Below are 14464 nucleotides of genomic sequence, written 5' to 3' on the forward strand. Positions count from 1 at the left end.
GGAGGAGGAGGGATACCAAGTGGGAGACAGCTGGGGTTGCGCGGTTAAACGGGGGAGAAACGAGAGTAGTTTTGATTGGGGGAAACGTTCCCTTCCCTCCAGTCACCAACCGCTGCTGCGCCTGGTATGTGCTTTCTCGGTTTATCTCTCATCACCGCGGTGTGCTGTCCGCACCTTGCAATTAACCACTGGCCAGTGTTGGCGGGCTGCCTCCAAGATCCTCTTCCGCACTCTAATAAGCAAGCATCCTCGCCACATGCCACCGGGGCCCGCAGACAAAGGCTGCAGTCTTTGCCCAGGTGTCCTGATACATTTTAACGTCCCTAGCGTCCTGCCAGAGGCCCTTTTCTAACTTACCAGGCCAGCCTTGTTTCTAGGCACGCCGCACGTCAACCTCAACATCTCAGATAAGGGAGAAAAAAACCAAAAAAGGTGCCCGAACTCTGTGCTAGCTCTCGCACCGAGAAGCTTCCCCACCCTGAGTGGCTGCTTTCGGGCGTTTACCCCAAGGCTCAGCACACCCGCCCCGCGGCGCCTGCACCTGCACCTGCAGCAGCAGCCGATGCTGCAGCAGCAGCCCGTGCACGGCGCCCGCCAGCCCGGGAGGGAGCCGAAGGGCTGCGCGCTGCGCTCCCCGCCCCACCCCGGCCGCCATCTTGGCCGAGGGAGCCGGGAGCGCGGACTGCGGCTGCGCGGCCGGGGTGGGGGGGGAGGCGGGCTCCGTGGAGCTGGCCGCCCGCTCCTGGGGCTCCCGCCGCCGCCTTCCCCGGCCCGCGGGCGCAGTCTCTGGGGTGGCTCGCCGGGCACCGCCTGCCCGAAGGCATGTGGCAGAAGCCTGGAGTGGGGCCGAGGGCGAGCAGCATGGCCGGGACGGCGAGCCCGGGGCCCTGGCCGCCTCCCCACGCCCACGGATCGGGACGGCCGCCCACTCGGTGCGGTTTCGGCTGGTGGGGGACCCAGGCAGAAGAGCGAGCCTCGTCACACGCTTCCGAGACGGCGAGACAGACGTGTTTTGGGAGACCCCCGAAGGGTCTGCACCGGACGATCGCCCCAAGGGCCGCAGAACGCCTTTGCTTTCCCGCTGAAGACGGCTTCACCGCCTGCACCACGCTCACATCTTGACCGGCAGGTTAAAACCTCTTGAGGGGTTGGAGGAGGCTCTGGGAAGAGATGGCCCCAGATTAGCTCTCTTAGTGATAATCATGGGTCTTATCTACACGAAAGGTAATAGCACCGGGGAGGCTCGGTTCTGGGAGATGCTGAGTCGGTTGGGGAGGGGTGTGTGTGTGTGCTTCCATTAAAGAGTTCTCTCTGGGTACCCAGAAAGGCTTGTCAGGGAAGGTTTTGTTCAGCAGCGATACCTTAGTTACAGACAGGTGGCCTCACACCAATTCGTCGGAATATGAACGCTCTTGGAGTCCCCAAAGCAACCTGCAAATCACCGAGATGAAAGCCCAGGTGTGCGCGGCCAGGCTTCGGAAGAACGAACCACAACAGTGTTGTCCGGAGCAGTACGAGGTCCTCTGGGCCGGGGCGAGGGCCACCCTCCAGGGCTGGTGAAGGCAGGAGGAAGGGCCGCCAATGAGGGCCCAGTAAGTGTCATTTCTGAGAAAACTGGAACTTTAGTGTTTAGATCTTGTATCTTGCTAGGCTTTTGTTACTTTGAATATATTAAATTGCTGTTCATAAATGAGGCCGTTCGTTCTTTTTCCTGTAGAATTTTGTTGTTTTTGTAAAATGAGTTGAAAAACATTGCATTTTATTCTGTGATCCTGAATGCATCGTGCAGCGCTGTGATGCTGGTCCTTGATGACTTGAAGGAACTCAGCAGGTTGACCCGGTACCAGGGAGCTTATTTGATACCGAGCCTCTAACATTTTTTGTGTTTTATTAAAAAAAAAAAAATACTGGCATGTACTTCCATTTGCTTAGCTATTATAGTGATCTGGAAAAACATTAAAATGCAGTGAATGAGAAGCATATCCTGGTACACTCAATAAACTTGTCCAGCATCTTATGTTTTGTACTGCACCGTTTCGGGCATTTGGGAATAGAATGGATCCTGTGTTTGGTGGGAAGAGGAAATAAACTGGAAATTACGATACAATGAATGAAAGGCTACAGAGGGACGTGTAATCTAGCTGAGGTGGTTGGATGAGGCTAGCGTGAGGTAACCTTTAATAAATCCCCTCAGGTTTTGGAGGAGACAAGGGGAAAGAATAAAGGAAGGAGATGGAGGGTGTGGGGTGGTACAGAAAATGTTAATAAGAGCACTGATGATTCTCAATAACACAGTAATCCCTGGAGCTCCTGTTCCACAGCAGTGGTTTTAGAGAGCACAGTGATTGTGACCGTGACCAGTTTGACCCTGGCTGCTTTCCTTCGCTCAACTCTATAAGGGCCCCTCTTGTATCGAAGCCTTCCGAGGTCAAATAATGCCTGAAATATCTTATAGATAGTGGGAACACATATCTCTTCCAGCCAAGAAGCTCCACCTCAAGACCTGTCTCTGGCACCAGGAAGCCCCATGCTTTTGTTCCGTGTTCAGTCTGTTGCTTTCCCACTTAGTGGGGACGCACACAGGAGATTAGAGATCAGCCCCTGGCCTCTGCAGTCTGGACCACCCACCTTCACTCTGGGAATAAATACTTTAGAAAATACAAACAGGGAACCTCAAAGGAGCGGGACCCACTAGAGATGGGCATTAGGGAACTGTGTCCTTAAAGCAGCCATCCTAGAAAAGCTTTCTGCTTATCAAAACTTTTCTGCTACCAGTTATGTTCAAGTAACATTAAGTATGGTAAGGTTGTCAAGGAACATATTTTAGGACACCAGCTCAGGGATTCAACGAATCAGATCCAAATCAGAATAAAATCCACCAGTAGGCAGTTTGCTAATGATTAAAAATGGCCCCCGAGTAGTTTGTAATTCATGTGGAGGTGACCTTGCTGGGTACCAAGTTAATTAAAATGGGAAGAATGCGTTTGCCTTTAAGGAGCAATACTTTCTCCCAGGCAGAGGTCAGAAGCACGAGCATGGGGAGTCAGGTAACTTGACTTTGCCTGCAGTCACTTGGTTAAAGTGTCAGGACAGAACCCAAGTCTCTGGTGCCCACTCCAGGGTGTTTCATTCCAGCATGGTGTCCCCATTTCTGGCCGTCAGTATACAAGCGAGTTGTGTGTAATTATCTTCAGCTGCCACTCAGTCTTTAGAGGACTCAGGTAGAATAAAAGCACTCTGAATTTTACTGGTGACAAAAAATGGCTTTGCTCAAGGTCAAACGTGTAAAGACTTGGCAGAGACAAGACTAACAAAAGCACCATTCACTAAACATATTTTACAGGCCAAGGGCATTTTCCACTACTTTTTACAAGCGCACTGCAAAGTATTACTAAATATCTACATTTTAGATACACGAATGACAGAAATACCGCTTACCCAATATTCCAAACGAGCCAGCTCTTTTATGCTCTCCACGTTTGTAACCATCCTAAAGGGAAGACAGGGTCTTCCATTGCACTAACCGCACGCATTCGGAGACTACACAGCTCTCACAGGTAGCCTGACAGGACAGGGTTAGAGCTGAAGTCTTAGTCAGGAGTTTGCGCTTGGCATTATTGTAGATTTTCTTCTCAGAACCCCTTCCAGTCTCGGGGTATCTGTCACCAGACTCGTCTGTCTGCCAACATTGCAGTGTTTTTGGAGATACAGACAAGGACTCTGTCACCGTGGTGATTACAATAAGGGTAAAAGCGGGAAAAATAAAGTTGGGGTACTGTTTATTGGTGATCTTCAATCCAAGCTGTGGGTACTTTCAGTGTTCTCAGAGTGTTGATTACATCTAGAACATGTAGTTTTGCTCAGTCTTAGCTTTACCCTCACAGGCCATGGCTCCTCAGTCTTTAGCCTCCCGTTTCTGGTAAGCCCCAAATTAGTCTCTCATGCCGTTGAACAACAGTAATATTTGTGACCTGCAAACGTGGTCCCCAGGGTTGCTTCCAGATGGCAGTGGAAAGGCTGGCCGAATTTGTACCCTTGCCTCGGGATGAAAGACCTCCCATGTCACAGATGCCATCATCAACTTTTCAGGACTAAGAGATGGCCCCTGGGTCCATGTGTGCAGCAGATAGTGGCCGTGGTAAGGGCGAGCGACGAAACCCATTGTTCACGGTCATTCACGGGAGTGGGAAGAAAGTCCTGCCAAGTTCAGCTAGGAAACAAAGCCAGCAGAGGAAACTCTGAGAACAGTGACTCCCATATTGGACAATGGGAAGATATCTCCGCCCTAAGAACTCTTAGCGGGGATTTATTTGGTGGTGCTGGGCATTGAACCCAGTACCTTGGGCATGCTGGGTTAAGTATGCTACCACTGAACTACATTGCCAGCCCACAGAGACAGTATCTCAATATGCAGCCCCGCCTGGCCTGGGGTTTGCAATGTAGCCCACGCTAGCCTCACGCTCCTCCTCGGGGTTGGGATTACAGGCTCAGTGCACCACCACCCAGCTCTTCAGGGACTTTGATGCCAGAGTCAGAACTCATGACCTCCTGGCACTTGCATGGCAGGTGTTGGGAAACAGCCTCGGGGTGACTGCAGCTGTCCCGAGATCCAGCAGGCACATACTGCTCCAGAAGAGGCAGCTCATTTGTAGCTCATACAAGCCAGGCCTCCATTCATAGGCCCAACCCCAGTTTCCACTCGAGGTAATTATTTTTCATGCCTTGGTCATGGTGGCAATTGATACTTATGTAAATTATACCTCAAATTGTGCAGCCCAGCAGAGATGGCAACAATTACCTCCCGGCAGAAACAAGCATAATAGAGGAAGTTGGGTATCCTGAAAAGTATCCTGATCAAGGCCTTTTAGAAGTCCCGGCCATGTGACCTTGAACAAGGAGTCCTAGTCTCAGTGCAGATCCAGGAAACAGTTGAGTGGATGATTGAAGCAGGGGTCAGTGAAATCCATACCCCATACTCCAGTCGACCAACTGAAATCAGACGTTGGCCACCTCCCAGTCAATAACTACAGCAGCTAGCATTCACTAAGCCTGTGTGCCAGGCATGGTGCTGAGAATGATAACCACATGGTCTCATGCATCCGCACAACAGCCCTGTGAGGCAGATTCCAACTGTCAACATTAAGATCCCATAAGAAAACCGCGGGAAAGAATATTTCTACCATTCTCTCAATACTCAAGTTGAATGCCTTGGCTACTCAGCAGGGTACTGCTCATTGTATTACAGCTTGAGCATCTGGACTGGACTGGGAAACAGAAACAGTGAACAGTTGGCTTCATGGTTGAGGACTCTAAGGGAGAGGGAGGCCCGCTTTTGGGGGATGATGCCCCCGACACACCTCCAGACCTGCTGTTGGAGCCTCGTGTCCATGTTGTGAGGGAGGAGAGCATCCACACCTGAAATCAACGTAAAAGGCAGACCCCTGGCCCCTTGAGCATCTACATCTGCCCCCAAACCCATTTTGCCTGTGCACAAGTTGTCCTCCGCTGGGTTTTTAACCTCTCCCACTTTGGGGTGTCGTCTTTGACAGATAGTGCTACCTACCTGAAAACACAACGCGTGGAAGACTAGCCATAAGAAGGGAGCTACCAAAGCTCCTCCCCTCCATATCTGCTACATGCTGAAAACTGTTAAGACATGTACCACTCACTCAACAGATACGTATTGAGCAACTTTTAGATGGCCAGCGCCGTTCACACAGGTGATAAGACGACACCAGAGAGCAAAATGGATAAACATCCTTGTCCTCCTGGAGCTCGTGTGCCAGAGCAAAGAGAAGAGGTTTCCCTGGCTAGCTCGCAGGGCAGTGATTGTGTTGTGAGGGCTTGGGGAGAGCGCTGGACGATGGATAGTCTTAGAGGACTCAGCCAGGGAACTCCTCACTGGGAAGTGGCATTTGAGTCACAGTGAAACACACACACACACAGGAAGCACAGAAGCTGTGTGTGTGTGTGTGTGTGTGTGTGTGTGTGTGTGTGTGTGTGTGTGTGTGAGTGAGTGTGCTGGGGATGGGGGTGTGTGCAGAGGAAATGCCAAGCCTGAAGGCCAGGTGTGTGGGGAGAGAGCTCCAGCAGGAGGAGTCAGTGGGAGGGGTGGATGGGAGAGGTTTCCTAGCTAAAGGGGCAGCAAGGGTGACATGGCAGTCTGCACTGACTGCAGGTCCAACCTTGGACCCGAGAGCTCCCTTAGGACCCACTGTGGGTGGGGCACAGCTTCTGCTGAGCCTGGAGAAGAAGGGAAGACGAAATATTCTCTGTGACTTTGGCTGTCCTAATTCTGGATGCTTAATGGTGGGAAAGTTGAAAGGTTTTATAAAAAAAAAGAGGTGGTGGTGGTGGTGGTGGTGGTGGTGGTGTGTGTGTGTGTGTGTGTGTTGAATTATCTCTCCTGATAGCACTGGGAAGCAGCCATAGATTTGCAGTCTATGATGGCTTTCCATGCCCAGCATATTTTGTTTTCGCTTGCCTGGAGTATAAATGACCTGTGGGTTTTGGTTTTGGTTTGTTTGTTTAGATTATTTTTAATTTTTTGTGTCTGAGTGCTTTGCCTGTGTGTCTGTGCACCACGTGCGTGCAGTGCCCTCAGAGGCCAGAAGAGGGCATCAGATCCCCTGGAACTAGAGTCAGGGTTGTGAGCTGTGGAGGCCGTTGTGAGCTGCTGTGTGGATGCTGGGAATCAAACCCAGGTCCCCTTCAAGAGCAACGAATGTTCTTTACTGCTGTTCATCTCTCTAGCCCTTGACTTGAGGTATTGTGAGCTCTAATTCACAGCGTTATGTCATGGGATATTCTCTCAAGATTCCTTGAGGATTATCATTGGGTTTTGGTTTGTTTGTTTAGTTTCTGAGACAAGATCTCAGGTAGCCTAGCCCAGCCGCAAACCTGTGTGTAGCTGAGGATGATCTTGAACTCCTGATCTACTTCTATCCACCTCCTAAGTGCTGGGACTAGAATGCCTGGTGATTCCTTCATTATTTTTGAGAGCTCCCAAATGGGGTAGCTTGCCTGATGCCACAAAGTCATCTGTACACTGCAGTCTGAGCTGGGTTCATGGAGGACCATCAAAGGATCCTGCTGGGACCACTTGTGAGTCTCCAGCACTCATGGCTGATGCCTCCCTGTTGGCACCACATAGCTCTTCTACACGTTAGGTTCTATGCAGAGATGGACACAGTATTCTCAGCACCCCCTCCCCATGTCACAGTATGTCACGGGTCCCTCCCACCTCCCCAGGAAGGCCACTTGTCTCTGCTTGCTGTCTCTTACAGCAGCTCACCAAACTTTAGCAGCGAACAGCCGTTTCCATGGAAGCCGATTCAGGCTCCCTCCCTCCCCAGCTCTCAAAGTCCGAGGAAGGGGAAGAGAAGAGAAGGCAGTGTCCTCTCCCCAGGCACGGCTGTGTGCTTTGCCGAGCCAGAACCATTAGCATCTGTTCATGCCAACGGTGACTCTTCAGTCATTGGTTTGTGACGATTTTTCCAAAACAGCAACTCACTTCAGAGGTGAGTTGAACTCACTAGTTCTAACAGACTGCTAGCAACTTTGAGCAGCTCTTGGTCCTAAGCGTCCTAAGTGCCAAAGCTGGAAAAAGCCACAGGAGGTGGAAAAAAGCCAGGGCTGATAACTGCTTAAAGACTGGGAATTTTGATAAAAGCCTGGGATGGGAGAAAGGGATTCCAGGCAAGAGAAACAACTTTATCTACTAAAGTTAGCGTGCAGGGACTCTCCATGTCCTGGAAACAATGAGGACACCCCTCAGGATGGAGCCTCAAGTCTGTGGATGCAGAGAGCAGCTGGGAGGCAGCAGAGGAGGAGAGCACTGGGCATGCGATGGTGCTGGAGGGAGACGGATGGACTGATGGATGGGCTGGAGGTAGGGAGGGCAAGTGGAGACCTCGCAGCGGTCCAGAGAAAAAGAGGTGACAGTCTTACCAGGGTGACTGTGGCAACAAAAGGGGGTAGGAGAGGACTGGTGGGGGCAAATAACTAGAAATGAAATGGGGAGCTGAGGTACAGCCCAGTGTTTTCTAACCAGGGTGACTGCAGGGATGCAGCAGTTAGTAATCATAAGAGCCCTGCTCAGGGAGAGCTAGCTGGGGGCAAGAAGGTGGCTATAGCTGTAGGCACATTGATGCACTTGCTCAGCTGGGCATCAGTGAACACTTGGAAGACAGACAGGGGAGGGATACCTAGGATTGGAGGTGCTAGAGTCATCCTGCCAGGGGACATAACCCAAACCATGGCTCTGTCTTAGGAGGGCATAGAGCACAGGACAGTTCCATTTTCTTGGTTGCTCTTAAAGAAAGCAAGGGTCTTGGGGACACCAGGGTGCTCACCAAGCAGTGTGGTCCTGCTCCCTGCCTGTTGGGGCCTGGACCACCTTCTAGATCGACTCCTACACATCATCAGGGGTTAGGAGACGGTCTCAGAAGGAAGCATCATGGCCAGGGCATTGTTGGACTGGGCAAGAGAAGCTGGGTTATTTTAGGTGGGTATCAACAAGGGAGTGGTCAAGGGTTATTTGAGGGAATGAAAAGCAGAACTGGAAGCTACTGGGTTTCATCTCGGCTGGAAGGACTTACCAGGCCTGTCAGGGCTTAAATGGGTCAATCCCACTGAGTCCAGGGAACCAGGCTATTCTCCCCTGATTAGTTACTGTCTTTGCTTGAATGGAACCTTTAATATTGGATATTACAACAGCACCCGATCTACATCCTGAGAAGAGGAAGTTCTCACTGGAGAACAATGCAGATGTTCCCACCCCGTGGACACACGTGGCGTCTTACACACACACAGAACAATCTCCCCTCCAACTCTAAAGGAAACCTGAAGAGAAGTGAGCATTTTTGCAGTGGCCATAGCCAGACACTTTGCTTGGAGACGTCTGCAAGTCTGCACATTTAGTCAAGCAACAGTTGTGAGAGTGAGAGATTGTTTTCAGCAAATGCTTTGCTTCAGATCACCTGGCTGGAAGATGGCAGATGGTTCCTAACCCAGGTTGCATGTTCACGTCCACCTCCTCTTGATCCTGTGTGTACATGGGCACAGCGGACTCACACACGCAGACACATGTCCATCCCCTCAGACTGCAAAATCTCTGCAGACTGCAAGGCCCTGGGGTCTTCATTTTCTTCTTGTGTGTATCCCAAGCCACTAGAACAGGGCCTGGCATATAGTACGCGCTCAGTAAATACACTGTTGTTGTTAAACGGATTAAGTGAATGCACACAGAGAGATACTCATCTGTACCCGTGGGCGTCTCCATGCACTGTGCATGTGCCCTTGTGTAGATCTAACCTGCCTGAAAGGCACCCTCAGAGCTGTCCCCGCTGGGGGATGACCTGGTGCCATCAGTCCCATGGTGGTCTCTCTCCTTTCCAAGCAGGCGCCTGGCCTAGCAGCCCTTCTCCCAACCTTCCCACAGCATGCTCCCTTCTTTCTTCGGCTCAGTCAAAACAAAGTTTCTAAAAGATCTTTACTGAGAGAGAAAGCAGAGAAAAACAAACCCAGTGATTCCCAGCTCCTGCTTGGCTACATTTGCAGAGCCGGCTCCTAAAATCTGGCTGAGCCAGGCTTTGAGGCGGGGGCTTCAGGGGCTGGCACGATGCTCTGTCTGGGAGTGGTCTCCTTTCTTCCAGATCCTGACTCTGCTGCTGATCCCAGGACAGAGACCTTCTGCCTCTCTGGCCGTGAGTGAGCTATCAATTTGTATTTGTACTCTAGAACAGGGCCTGGCATATAGTACGCGCTCAGTAAATACACTGTTGTTGTTAAACGGATTAAGTGAATGCACACAGAGAGATACTCATCTGTATCTACTGGGCCCTCAGCTTGGACACCCTGCTGCTTCCGCCCAGATCACTCGGCTGGACCGTGCCCATCCGTTTCTTACAGTCTGAACAGATCTTTACTGCCATCCAGCCCCAAGCTATGCCTGGAGCAGCTCCTGCCCACCCCTCGGCCTTATACCTCTCTACTCTTTAGGTCTCTGGTCTGTTTGTAAAGCCACACTGAAGGATACGCCAGAGCCCAGGAAATAACTCAGTCCTTCCCAGCCCTAGTTATTCATACACCTACCACCTTCCTCCAGACCACACACACACAGATACACCACACCAACAATAACTCTGATGACTCCACAGCAGACTCTGGGCCAGCATGTCAATATCGCTAAGGACTCCAGATTCAGATGTCGGTTCCTAAGCCCACCCCAGACATGCTGAATCATAATGTCTGTGGGCGAGGTTCAGAAACGAGCGCTTTCAACAAACAGTTCTCACATACCAGAGTCCAAGAAGCACCACCCCAAATTGAGATTCCTCGCCTTCCGAACGCACATAGTAGCTAAAACATTTATTGAGCATTTACTATGTGCCGGGAATACTTTCTCATATTTCACTTGTTAAAAGAGTCCTGTGAAGAACTGGTGGGAACGCCAGGAATGGAACCTGGAGGTCTTGGAACTTCTGAGCCCGCCATACATCTGTAGTACGCAAGCGTATACTGACTCCTCTTCCGGTCACCACACACTCTATCTCACCAATACGGAGACCGAGACACTGTTTGGGGAGGGACTGGGTGTCTTCTCTGCCCAAAGTCTGCCCTGCACATATGTAAGCTAACAGCCAGTAGCCACAGCAGGCAGAGCCAGGGACTTGGCAAATAGCCGCACTGGGACTCTGGCAACCTTCAGACCCACGAGACCCATCCCGGGCTGCTGTGGTGAGCCCGCCCACTGCAGACCTCACCACCAAAGGCACTGGACCCCGCCCACAGCCTCCGCAGCCCAGCACCTCCAGCCCTGGGACCTAAGACCCCTGGCAGGACCTTCCAGGAATGCCACAGCCAGAGAGCAGATGTGCTCAAAGCCCGCTCCAAAAACTAGTCTTCTCAGGAATCTGCCGCGGGGGTTGGGAGGAATGGAAAAACAACCCAAATGCCATAACACAGAAAAGTGATCCAAATAAAAAGCAGCAACTGTGTATCTGGAAGGAATAAACTGAAGAGGAGAGGCGCAGAGCTGCGCAGCGTGGCCACGAGGCTGCCAACCTTGGCCGCCCGAGGCAGGGGCTGGGTGGCGCCACCAACTGGCCACAGGGCTGCCCCAGCCAGGGCTGGGCTGTGGGAAGAGCAGGCCTGGGCCGGCTTATCATAAGGCGCGGGTCCTTCTTCCCAGGGACTCCACACGGGGTGTTCTGCCGCACCCAGAAGGCTGGGGAGGAAGTGGGTTAGAGCAAGGGCTTCTGGAGCCCCAGCCTCCACATAACCTGCCTGGAGGGTTCTCCATACATTTCGCTTAACGATCCGTTGGCACCCAGCAAGAATGATGCTGTGTTGACCAGAGCTTGGGTGATAGGGGTGGGCGTTTTTTCAGATTAGGGCTGGGGAAACAGTGAGGAGGCAGGACAGATGGATTCTCCAGGCCACAGGACAGAGTTGAGCAGGCCATTCTCAGGATCCCGATCTCCTGGCTGGAAAGAGAACATGGTGTGCTCTTCCTGGGTACTCTGGGCTCCTAGAAGTGGTGTTAAGTTGTGGAAAGCTGCATCTTGGACTTCCCCTTCTCTCCAGAGCCAAGGCGCACATGCAGAATACGGTGTCTGTTCACACTGGCATGCCTCCCTCAGGTGCTCAGCATTGTCACAGAGAAGCAAAGTAAGGAGCAGGGTGTTAAGGAACTCCAAGAGCTGCCAGATAGAGGACTTGAACCGTGTTGCTATGAGACATGATCAAATGGACAGTTTAGCCCAGTGGGTAGGGATGGGCAGCATTATGGTGGGTGAACCCAGCACAGTGGTGATGTCTAGACACCCTTGCAGAGAAGTCCATACATAGACAGTGGCTGCAGGTGGCAGGTCCCCAGGCAGAGCAGGAGGCTTGGCTAGTCCTGAAAGAAGTGAAGCCCTCGGGGGGGCCCTGTGACAGCCCAGAGGCTAGAATGGGCAACCAAGAGCCTGGGGGTGCAAAGGCTTGTGATCCACCCTGGGGTGATAATTTACACCAGGCCTGGGGGACTGGCAGGGCCTCAGAGCACACAGATGAATTTGGGGAAGACCTGGGCTGAGAGGCCCAGGCCAGCCACAAGGGTGTCCCAGGAATGAACAGTCATGTCTGAGTCCTCCTCACAAAATACTCCCTGATGCTGGGGTGGGGGTGGGGGCTTTTAAAAGGCTTGACTTGAGGCTAGAGAGTTAGTGTTTAACAGCACTGGCTGTTCTTCCAAAAGACTTGGATTCAGTTCCCAGCACCCACATGGCAGCTCACAACTGTCTGTAACTCCAGTTCCAGGGGTTACATGCAGATGTACATGCAGGCAGAACACCAATGCACATATAAATAAATACGTAAATGAACACACAAACAAACAAATAAATAAATAATGGTTTGCCGCAAGCGCAGAAAGAGAGCTGAGGAATGGAGTTATTAGGTCTCTTACTAGCTGCCTGGCCTTGGAGCAGGCACCCACCCTTGCTCTGTTCAAGAATCAAACTTAGGAGCAGGGCAGAGGGCCATCCCCAGGCCAGCCCTGCCCTGGTACTCCCTCTGTAAGCCTGCTTCTCCGGTGAGGTGAGCAACTCCCTCCCCAGAGCACTGTTCTAAAGACCAGCAGGAGCGTCTGCTGCCCTGTCAGGACTGGGGCTTCTCCTGGAGCTGACAGAAGAGCTGGCAAGGGAGACATGAAGCCCTAAAAGAACAAACCCCATCAAGACGGCTTCCTAAAGTATAGCCCGGCCACATGGGTCTTCAGGAGGGCATAACATTATTGTCCTTTTTCTTTAAAGAAATTTAAACTTCCCTGGTCTCGTAATGCTCGGGGCTAGCCATGACAGTCTCCAACAGCATTAAAAGAACTCTGTCAGCCTTTGCTCACCCATTCCACGAGCGTTTGTTGGCTCCGTACTTCGTGCTCGGCTGGAAAGCAAAAGCTACAAAGACATGGGTGTCCTCAGGCGTAACTGTGAAGTGGACAGACCTGGGCATAGACAAGCGCGTTGCTGTGCCGAGGCCATCAAGAGAACTCTGCAGATGTCAATGAAGAGACACCAGCTCAGTCCAGGGAGGAATAAGGAAACACAGAATCGCCACATGGAACTGCGGTTCATGTGCTACACAAGCCAGCGCGCCTTGTCCTCTAGACCGGCAGGATCTGTGAGCTTCGTGGCAGCCCCAATTGCCAGCTCCGGTCAGCCTAACTTGTCCCAGAGAATCTTTGCCTCTGGCTTCTCTCCTACCCACAAATTCCTTTGTCCAGCCTTCCAGAAGTTTCTCCAGGAGAGCTCCCCATGAGCTCTTGCTGTGGCCCTCTCTGCTGCCAGCTCTATAAAGCAAGCTGACTCCTCTCGGGGGTTTCACATCTTAGGGAAGTGTGATTCATGGGGAAAGAACTCTTTCTAACCTCTGCTGTGACCCCCAAAACCTGTGGCTAATACTGAGTGATCTAAATCTCACAAAGCTAATAAAAGCGAGAGCCGCGCGGCATTGAGCCGTGAAGAAGGCCTCTGGCCAGCCAGCTCCCGCCTTCCCACAGGCACCAGTGGCCCTCCCCGAAACCCTGCACTCTGTTGGCAGCTCTTTCTGGGACCCACAGCCCTGGTGGGTTGCTTGCCAGGGCCTCCAGTGGCCATCCCGTCCATAGCTGGTCCTGGAATCTCTGGCAAGAAAGACCTCAGTTGTTGAACGAGCAAGAGAAACGCCGAGAAACGGGCATCTAAAAAGGCATTCTTGGAGGGAAAATAGTGGGACAGAAGGACACTTGTGAATTATAGATGGCCAATCTGAAGAAGTTATGTCCGCAGGCCTGGCTCTGACCGAGGCCTCTGGAAGTGTCCCTGTAAAACATAAACGCAAAATCCATTTCCACCCCCATGAAAATAGTGTTTGAAGAGCTAATGTCATCAGCAAGAAGTATTGATATGCTCTGTCCCTACACAGCACAGCTCTCCTGCAGTAACCAAGGAGGCAACGGTCCTGCCTTGCACGGTGCCTGACTTGGAGCAGACATCCACAAATACTCACTGTGAAGACACGTTTCATTTGATGACTAGGGTAACGCTAGGATGGGAACCAGCGGCGAGAGAGCTGTACACGATCCAGAGCCTTGTCTGAGGGTCTGCCTGTTGCACCCACCCCGGGGACCCTGGAGACCCGGGGCTAAGGTTTCATGTCAGGAAGTTGGCTGGCTGTGCTGGGCATTTGCGCTGCTGCTGCTGGTGCTGAAAATGGTGCCCCTGCACAACTGGTCTCTAGGCGAAGGGGAGGGCAGTGGCAGGATTTAACTGATGGTGGCTACCCACCCCACCCCCGCGGCCGCCATTCCAGGAACAATTTGGAAATCCAGGTTTTCAGCACTGTGTTTACCCTCAATTCCCACCCCTCCCCCCTCCTCCCCCCTCCCCCTGAGTAGGCAGCCTCAAGCCACTCCCCCCCCCCCCCCCCCCGGGCAGGA

General features: G+C 52.1%; 1 long non-coding RNA gene across 1 annotated transcript; it reads left to right on the forward strand.

Annotated features, from left to right (window-relative positions):
* The first annotated feature begins 674 nt into the window (after positions 1–674).
* LOC143268067 (uncharacterized) lies at positions 675–2017 on the forward strand. The gene is made up of 2 exons (XR_013043645.1): positions 675–1129; positions 1367–2017. It is a non-coding gene; the product is annotated as an uncharacterized LOC143268067 (long non-coding RNA).
* The last annotated feature ends 12447 nt before the right edge of the window (positions 2018–14464 follow it).

The sequence above is a fragment of the Peromyscus maniculatus genome, chromosome 12 (genome assembly GCF_049852395.1).
Source record: "Peromyscus maniculatus bairdii isolate BWxNUB_F1_BW_parent chromosome 12, HU_Pman_BW_mat_3.1, whole genome shotgun sequence".
Lineage (NCBI taxonomy): Eukaryota > Metazoa > Chordata > Mammalia > Rodentia > Cricetidae > Peromyscus > Peromyscus maniculatus.